General features: G+C 37.8%; 1 protein-coding gene across 1 annotated transcript in view; it reads left to right on the top strand.

Moving 5' to 3' along the window:
* Positions 1 to 10,000, top strand: part of LOC144963179 (UDP-GalNAc:beta-1,3-N-acetylgalactosaminyltransferase 2-like) — a 368,482-nt gene that overhangs the window by 109,457 nt on the left and 249,025 nt on the right. The gene's annotated exons all lie outside the window — the stretch shown is intronic.

Here is a 10,000-nt window from a genome sequence, read left to right as displayed (position 1 = left end):
AGATTCTTGGTTCTATTCCTCTTTGTCATATATAGATATAACCCAATGACGATGCGTTCAGAGGGTCATTCAGTGATGCCAGGTCTTGGGTTATAATAGAGGATCTTACTGCCGTGCATTAAAAATATTTTGGCCAGAAAACCGGTCCTTTAAATATCGACCGATTTAACCCTCATCTTGTCAAAACCTCTCCAACTCGGAGCACCAAGAATTCCCAGCTTTGATAGGTTTACGAAGATGGTCATTTTAATAGATATATATTTGAAGGACGCGTTTCCTGGCCAAAATTTGTTTTTTAAAATCCCTTTATTATTCCAATAGGGGAAATTTGTCTGTAGGGTTTATTCCAAGGAAAGACTGGAATAACCCAGGCGTCTGCAAATTTAGCTAGGGCGAGGTGACTTGCTCAAGGCCACACAGCGCAGCGGCGGGTGTTCGAATTCGGTACCTTTCGGGTACGAAGCAAAGACCGTACCACTGAGCCACGCTGCCCCCTTATTGAAAATTGTTGGTTTCTTTTTTTCAGACTGCCGCGGTAGTCAGGATGACTGGCCTCTCACCAGTCGATGGTTGCTTAAAGTATTTATGGCTGGCATTATTTCCTTGTCACCACTGGGGCTTAGAGCACCAAGACTTTAATCATCTCATCTCTACTCAATATCCTATATTTGATCTTTAAACCGACAGTCGGGGGATTCCCCTTATGTAAGAAATAAATGCTAATTATAACTAAATATGATCCAAGGTGAGTTCGTCCGTACTCTGAAAAAAGGACAAATTCAAAATGCTCGTCCTTCACTGAAATATCGATGAGTAAAATGACCACGGAGGACGAATTTTCTGTCCAAAATTATAAAAAGGGATTGGTTTTTTTTTGTTTTGTGCGGCTATGTGGTCTAGTGGTATGACACTCGCTTTCGGATCGGAAGGTCCTGGGTTCGAGTCTCGCTCGTCGCTTAGTTGAGTCCTTGGAAAAGGCTCTTTACTCAAATTCTCTCACCGTACTCATGTGTGAAATGAGTACCTGGCCCTTAACAGCGTTGTCTCTGTCGGAAAAAAATTTATTATCGCCTAACAGGCGTCATGTCTCGTTCTACATGTTACGTGTTGCTGTTGGTCAGTGACTCTTTGCAAAGCGCTTTGAGCACATTCAGTGGATATTGCGCTATAGAAAAGCTCTGTTGTTTTAGAGTATCTCCGAATAGATGGTGTATATAGATGGTGTACAGCACTAAATGCCTTTTTCACTTTGGTCAGTAAACGTGAACTTCACATGTCCGTGGTTTAATAAAAAAAGAAATACTCCAAACCTGTCAATCCTCTCCTTACCAACTATAAGAAAATCGTCACATTCGTGACGATACAACCAACATTTTTCATATTCAAATTTCTTTTGTACCGTACATCATAACATTTAAAGAAAATGAACAGTGTGTTGTAGGGCATGTTTTGTTAAAAAAATTATTTATCGCAAAAATTTACTGCTATTATCGAGACTTGGAGTATAGATAGAACGAAGTTGTTATTGTTTTTGCCATCCACGTTTATGAGTAATTCTCACTAAATTGTGTTATCCAGACACCACCACCACCACCACCACCACCACCACCATCATCATCATCATCATCATCATCATCATCATCATCATCATCATCATCACTATAATCATCATCATCGTCGTCGTCGTCGTTGTCGTCGTCATCATCATCATCATCATCGACATCGTCATCATCGTCATCATCATCATCATCAGCATCGTCATCATTTCCATTATAATGTGTCTAACATCGCCATCTCTTTGTCCAGCCTCGGTGATTTATTTCCAAGTTCAATGGTTTAGCATAGGTCAGTGTATACCATGCGATGTCTATTCATCAGATGGATTGTAAAACCTACAGAGATGTATAAGTTCTGTTATCCAGGCAGACACTAAGTCTTACATCTTGTCGTTCCGTTTCTTAAACAGTCCTAACGCTTGAGGTGGTTGTGTCATAACAGTGTTAATATAGCATCACTAAGCTGTTACATTCCGTGAATATTAAAATCAACAACCCCCTCCTCCCCCCCCCCGCAAAACATTTTTTTTTTAAAAACCAACAAAAAAACAAAACAAATCAAACAAACAAAAACACCCAACAACAACAACAACAACAAGGAAAAAAAACAATACAAAACAAAACAAAAAATCAAAAACAAAACAAAACTAGAGCTTTTTAGAGCGAAATATCCATTATCCACTTTACAAGGGGTCCTTGGCCAACAGCAACACGAAACATGTAGAGCGTTACATGTCACCTGTTAGGCGATATTGCAATATTTTTCTTTCAGAGACAAAGCTTTTCACGGCCAGGTACTCATTTTTAAAATCATTTTTACCTGAGTATGGTGAGAGAATGTGAGTAAGAAGCCTTTTTTAAGGACTCCACTATGCGCCGAGGGAGGCTCGAACCCAGGACCTTCCGATCCGAAAGCAAGTGTTATAGCATTAGACCACATAGCCGCAGAGTTACGATTCCTCGGTTAGTTTTACTTGGTGTGTATGGTGTTTGCGCTTACTATTGACAATCCGACTTTCCTCACTTTAGCCACAAAATAACCTCGGAGTCGTTCTCTTTTGGCACTTTCCTACTCACTTCATTACTTGCTATTATCAATATAAGTGCCTTCTCCACTCACATTTCTGAATTAAAATTCGCCCCAAATACCGGAGCAATCTCATTGTCTCAATCGTTTCTATGTTACATGTTTGTATTGGGAATATTGGCTATTAAGCTTAAATGCAGGCCAACTAAATTCGCAGCATTTGTTTCTGTTGAACCCTGTGACCTCAAGAAGTCGAGGAGAGCGGCTCTAGTTAGACTAAGGTTTGAAGCGACTTTTTACATGGGGTCGTGGATAGCTCATACGGTCTCCCCGGCCGCTCCCCGGCCAGGCGAAGTTTTTATTCTCTGTTCTCTTCTGGCACTTTCCTACTCACTTCATTTCTTGATGAGGATCGATGAATAGACATTACCTTTCTCTTATTCCCAAGGTAGTTTGGTTCGAGCCTTGCTGTCAGTATCTCGCCTTTTTACTTCAGTTGCGAAAGAAACTTTGACTCTTTTGCTCCCTTTGCTGTGCTAACATCTATAATTTTGTTGTTTCTGAAGATTGACCACAGAGGGTCGTTTCCCTCTAGGATGAATAACACGATTTATTTATTTATTTGTTTAGACTATATGGGAGACTTTTTGACAGATTGGGCTCATTTTAATCATGTGTCTATGTTTGAGGTATACGTATTCTGACCAAAACTATGAGAAAAGTTATTTTATCAGTGTATACCAATCTTGGACCTTCGAGCCACTCTCTCTCTCTCTCTCTCTCACACACACACACACATACACACACACACACACCCCACACCCACACTCTTTGGAAGAACATCATAAACTACAGGCTCCTCTACCACTCTTTGTTACATGCACGGGCGGTTCCAAGAAGGAAGAAGGATGGATATTTTCCTTGATCCACGATTTATGCGATGTCAAGGCAATGGGTGAAAACTGTTTTAAATTAGTATCCCCCCTCCCCCCACCCCCGCCCCCTGCCCAGTATTGCCATTCCATTGAGAAAAGAGCTTTTTTTCCCATTTTGACCAGAATTTCTCAATTTCAAATAATGGCGCTATAACATGACCCACAACCTGCCAAAATGTCTTAAACTTAAACCTCTCATTGAGAAAAGTTTCCGATTTTAGGTCTTTAAAAACAAGTTTGTGGGCATCTTGTTTTATTGGTTTTTGAAGAAAAAAGATTCTAGCCAAAATGGATTAAACGTGGGTTTTAAAAAAAATGTTTCCCGTCCAAGCTCTCACAGCCCGTTTATAGAGATGACTCGATTATTTATTCTAGCCTGTCCAAACACCAGTTATTTATGATGGCTTTTTTTGTTGTTGCTCCAAACATAAACGATGATAAATGACCTTTTTCCAAGAAGAAAACGTTGGAAAGCACCAGGTGGGAAAGTTGCATGGAATCTGCATTAATAATAAATAGAAAACCAATAAATAAAAGGGAAATACGGCCTCTTCAAATATTTTCGTTTAAAGGTTTAACAATATTTTACAAGTCATATTTTATTATGCTTTCATGTGATGTCATCAAGATCCATTTTCTGTTCCATCCAACGTGCACATATTGCAGGTCTGATAACCGACTACACTTACGGGCCTGTTATAATTGAATATTATATTTTTGTAGGTTTGAAAGTATTTCCATTACAACAATGAGCCCATAACAGCTAATTTATCAGACCTGCAACTAAGTGCAAATTGGTCTCGTCCCACCCAAACCTTTGGGAATATTATTGGCAACGCGCCTTAATCTTTCCATGCACTATACAATTTGTTGATTTATATAAAAGCTATAGTCTGATTAATGTTTTCCATCTTCTAACGATTATAAATCATTCGAATTTTATATGACACTTATGCCATGGGGCAATATGCATTTTTCCATAAATAAAAGTATAAATAGATATATACAGATACATACAAATAAATATATCAATAAACAAAGAGGAACATTTATTTGCTTTACGATCGTGATGTAAATTGTATGAGATATTTTCAGTCCCAATGTTTTGGGAAAGTTAAATAATAATACGGCGATACTGACAATTTCTCCGTCTGGATTAAAAAAAAATTTTTTTTAATTTATTTTTTTTAATTTTTTTTTTAGATAATAAGCCTTCCACGTTCACTCACGTATAACCAACCAGACGGTAGGGCCGAGTCGTATCGTATGGACTGAAAACTGGGCTGCGAGCAGGCCTCTTGGGGAATCAAATTATCGGCTGAAATGGAAAGTGTTATTTTATTTATAGATTGATGTCAAGATGTTTTCCGATGACTTTGTTGGTTATGCGGTGTCAAATACTATCAGCTCGGGCAGCCATCAATAAAGCATTGGTATTCCTGCTGTACACTGAAAAAAAAACCCAACTCTTTAACCTACGTATACTTATTCACAGGTCTGATAATCCACATTGTTGTGTGCTCATTATTGTATAGGCAATAGAATGAACGAAATTGACTGTCACTCAGGTCTTTGATATTGTTTTTAGACAGCCATTTTTGGTGATTACCTCTCATTAAATTCAAGCAATCAGACTCTAAACGTTCAAGATTACACAACGTTTTATGTGATGGTACGTTATAACCGACTGGCGGATGTTGTGGTTATTTTTTCTAATGGTATAGCACCAATACGCTCAATCTAATGTAAAATATTGTCCATTACAGCAATATGAAATCAAGCCTATAATTGCGTCCGGCTCTGAGGCCGGCAAATATGTACACGTCGTATTTTATCCAGCTCTGCTAGAAATCCTTTACATCATATGTGAGCAACCGTCTCCAAATAGTAATATATCGATGCTTAACAATCAATTCTAACATTAATTCATAGAATTTAAACTGGGTGGGGTTCCTCCCCTCCTCCCCAGCCCCCCACCCCCTATAGTGGACAGGGAGGTACTTGCAGTGTCTTCTATTAACACTGTGTCTGTTTTACAATTGTTTTTTTTTTTTTGTGTGTTTGTCTTGGGAGTGAGATTACTTAGTTTTGTCCTGACCCTGGCCGGAGTTCTTGGCTCGCCAGAAAACGATCGAATGTTTAGTTATTGTTTTGGGAGATGATATTTTTTCCCCTTTTAAATCATCTCTCGCTTATGTACTGTTATTTTTTTTTTTATTTTTAACATAATATAAACATGGTGATTTGTACACATTTGAGTATATTCCCTTTTGTGGGATCTTATGCTGGTGTCTGGATGAGAGTTTTAGGTGATCTCAAACTAAGTACCCTGATAGTGTGCTCATGGAATCTACATCTATTCCCTATTTCAACCATTCCCCTTTGCCCTTTGTCTTCCTTTATCCTGAAGTCTTTTTCATTGTAAATCTATAATCTTTTTCCTATCCAATTTTCTTCCTTTTTATTCGCGCTGATATGACCTAAGTGTTGCAAAGGGCGTAAGACACTTAAAGCAAACAAACAAATAGATGCTGTCATTGTAGAGAGTGAGGATCGCACCTAAGTCGAGTGGAGTAATGTGTCTCTAGTGCCTCTCCCAAGGACACAGCACCGTGATCTGAATTTCCCACGATCTTTGTCACCCATCCTGCCACTGACCACTCATAATACTGCTTGGATTTTGTATCAAGGCGAGACACCGCGCCGCCGAGCCGCCGAGCGTCACGACAAGCCACAGATACCGTTATACTCAGGTTACACAAATCGCGTGACAATCGATGTCTCGTCATTATTTTATGATTAAAATTTGCACCGGGAAATTTGCACCGCTGTCAGTTTTCCGTTTTCCAAGTAAATTGCAGCATTTGTAATGATGTATTTAAGACCATTTCAGATCTACAGATAATGTTCAACACGTTTTACCAATTAATTGAAAACTACTAATTGATACCGCGGCGAGCATCAATAAACCTCACTTCAATCGCCCGATACAATTTAGATCCAAGATACCATCAGAGTCCACAATTGGTTCTATGCACTTGATGCATACTTGACAACGTTGTCGTTTGTTTTGGTGTTGTATTATTTATGTGTTTCTCTTAAACGTTTAGATTTCTTGTTGTAAATTCCATTTGAACATGATTGTCAGCTCATTTTCGAAAAATAACGTCAATAGACATACAATATAGATATAAAACGGGTTGAAAAAAAAATAAAAGCCATTTTTTCCACGTGTCACTTTTCTGCAAATTTTACTGTCAGGTAATCTTTGTTTTCTATATTCTATAGCGATAACTAAATGTTAATGATTTAGTGATTGAATAACAGATGTGCTCAAAAATATTTCAAGGTGTATCTTCTTTATTTTTAAGAATCTAATTTTAGTGATATTTAACGCCTTATAACCTGAGGTCACAAATTATTATTGTGAACTTGATACCATTACGCGATACTATTTATGGGGAGGGATAGAATAACCATCACAACATAATTAATGACAATTAATAATCATTGCTGTTATCAATTAAGACAGCGCGATAATTCAATGTTTTTATTCCATTTTCAATTAATTTAAAACTCAATGTAAAAAGACTAACGACCCCCCACCTTTTTTCCAATCTGACACAAATAGGCACGGACAGAACGCATTTTAAAGCTTTGTGGAGGACTTGATTAACTCCATATCAATCGACTCATTACAAAAAGGAGCTTTTATATAACGCAATATCCGCTAAAAGTGCTCAAAGCGCGTTACAAGGGGTCCCTGACCAACAGCAACACGTAACATGTAGAACAAGACTTGACGCCTATGAGGCGATATTACAATTTTTTTTCCGAGAGAGACAACGCCGTTAACGGCCAGGTACTCATTTTACATCTGTTTTACGGTGAGAGAATGTGAGTGAAGAGCCTTTTTCAAGGACTCGACTATGCGCCGAGCGAGGCTCGAACACAAGACCTTCCGATCCGAAAGCGAGTGTCATACAAGTCAACAAAGCTGCACAACTAATAGGACTTGGTAAAATTCGTTAGCTCTTGCTTTGCGGTTTCAGACTTTTTTTTTGACTATACCACAGGAGGCATTTCACCCCTTGTGTCTCTACGACTTCAATGCGAATCATCAACAACCAGTTCAAAGAATTTTGACGAAAAATTCTTGAAGATTAGCATAAATAGATAAATATATGTATATCTGAGTAAGAAGAAATGAATTAAATGATTATCACCTAAAGGTCGCTGCCACTTTGTCCCAATAATCTCACAACAAATTTGAATCCACATAATGACAAAACGTTTTTTTTTTCGTGTATAACGATGTACCTGTAATCTCCAAAAATATACAACTACGTAAATGATGTTTGCACAGACCTATTCAGAAAGCATATCTAATTGGTTATTTTATACGTCTGGAATATTTCTTAATTCACAATATACTGTGCCTCGACATGTTCTTGAATGCCACATTTTGAATACTTGAGATAATGATAATCCGTGGTGATATTGAACAATGGCCGCCATTTTCAATGACATCATTGATGGTTTTGGAAGTTTGAGGTAAAAACAAATTCCATGATTATAAGTAACGATCGTTATCATCACCGACCTTAAAACTGTTTTATCATCAACAAAAAATAATGGATACCCAAGTGGTTGACATCATTATCTTGGTCATTATCATCACCAGCACCGCAGTGCCATTCTCATCATCATCATCATCTTTATCATCATCATCATCATCATCATCATCATCACCACAACCGCCACCACCACCATCATCATCGTCGTCTTCATCATTGACAACATGAATCATCGGAGATATATCATGTTAACGGTATGTACCATGCACATCTAACAAATGACTACCCCCCCCCCCCCTTCCCCTCCTCTCTCTCTCTCTCTCTCTCTCTCTCTCTCTCTCTCTCTCTCTCTCTCTCTCTCATCTGCCAATATGAAACGACAAAATCCATTTTTTTCTTCATTTTAGCTAGAAAACTAACACTTCAAATGTCCAAACGATTAGGACTTTTGGCAAGTTGCAGGCTAACTTGATCCACCTATAATGTTGAACTAAACTTTTCTTCTAGCCAAAGTGATAAAAATTCGTGTTTTGTCAATGTAAAGCATTTCCCCATGATCATCATCATCATCATCATCATCATCATCATCATCATCATCATTGCTTCTTTCCACCATCCAGCCGGCTCCACATCATTGAATCGGGTTTCTCGTCTATTTCATGCTGTGATTTTCTCCTGTCGCCGATAGTCCCATCGGGTCATCTAAGTGTATCGTGTAATTTCACTTCAAATAATCAATAGCATATCCTTCCATCTTACATAACGTACACACTAGATAAACCACCGTTGGTTTTTGAAATTCTATTGATTACTTCATTTCTATCATCATATTATGATGGTATGCACAATCTTTTTAAAAAGTATGCTAGATGAAAGGAAAATCCAATCGAACTGAAATTTAGTGAATATTATAATCTTTGAATAAACATCGCATCTAATTTAAGTCCCGTCGGGCATTCGCCAGTTAACTGATGTTCTTGGATTAAAAATAATTGGCCAGAAAACTCGTCCTTCAAATATCAATCGATCTAAATGATTCATCTTGGGAAAAAGACACAACTCTCAAACCTGGGACTTTTCAAAGTTTTTGATCAATTCCCAGGTTTGATAGTTTTTGCCAAGGTGAGTGAGTGTCTTTTTAAATCGATGGATATTCGAAGGTCGAGTTTTCTGGCCAAATTTTTAAATACCATTACTTTTTTTTTTCTAAAGAGTAGTAGTACGGCATTTGACTGATTAAGGAGGCATGAGGATGGAGATATATCGATCCAATACACGTTCTGACATTTTCAATCATGCTTTGCACCCAATGCCTACTCGTGACTTTCACTCAGCATCCAAAATAGCCGGCCTCCAGTTCTGATTTTCATTTTTTCACCAAAAAAAAAAGATTTTTCAACGGACGAGCAGCCCCCAACGAATCGATCTTTGGATTTGAATGTTAAAATCTCTCCATTCCCATGTCACTGTTTACCTTTGGAATAATGGTTTTAAGCCACATACTTTTGGATTCAATTTTATTATATCAGACGTTATTATTTGGGAACAATGAACTGTCTGTCGGTGGCAGTCTTGAGATTGATCTTTTTTTTTATACAGAGCAATATCCATTAAACGTGCTCAAATCTCTTTACAAAGGATCTAATGAGTATTCTGTTGTACTCTGGAAAAACACATATTTAAAATTTTGGTCATAAAACTCGTTCTTCAAATATCGATTGATTTAAATGACTCTCATCTTGGCAAAAACTCTCAAACCTGGGAGTTCGTCGAAAAGAGTTTTTGGCAAGATGAGAGTCATTTAAATCGATCGATATTTGAAGGGCGAGTTTTATGACCCAAATTTAAAATATGCGTTTTCCCAGAGTACCGCAGTATTGTTATATAATGTAATCTAGATCATTT

The sequence above is a fragment of the Berghia stephanieae genome, chromosome 1 (assembly GCF_034508935.2).
Source record: "Berghia stephanieae isolate SIO BIC M18660-M18661 chromosome 1, UCSD_Bste_1.3, whole genome shotgun sequence".
In the NCBI taxonomy this organism is placed as follows: Eukaryota; Metazoa; Mollusca; class Gastropoda; order Nudibranchia; family Aeolidiidae; genus Berghia; species Berghia stephanieae.
Note: the sequence above shows the minus strand (reverse complement) of the source record. Positions and strands in the feature narration are given on the sequence as shown.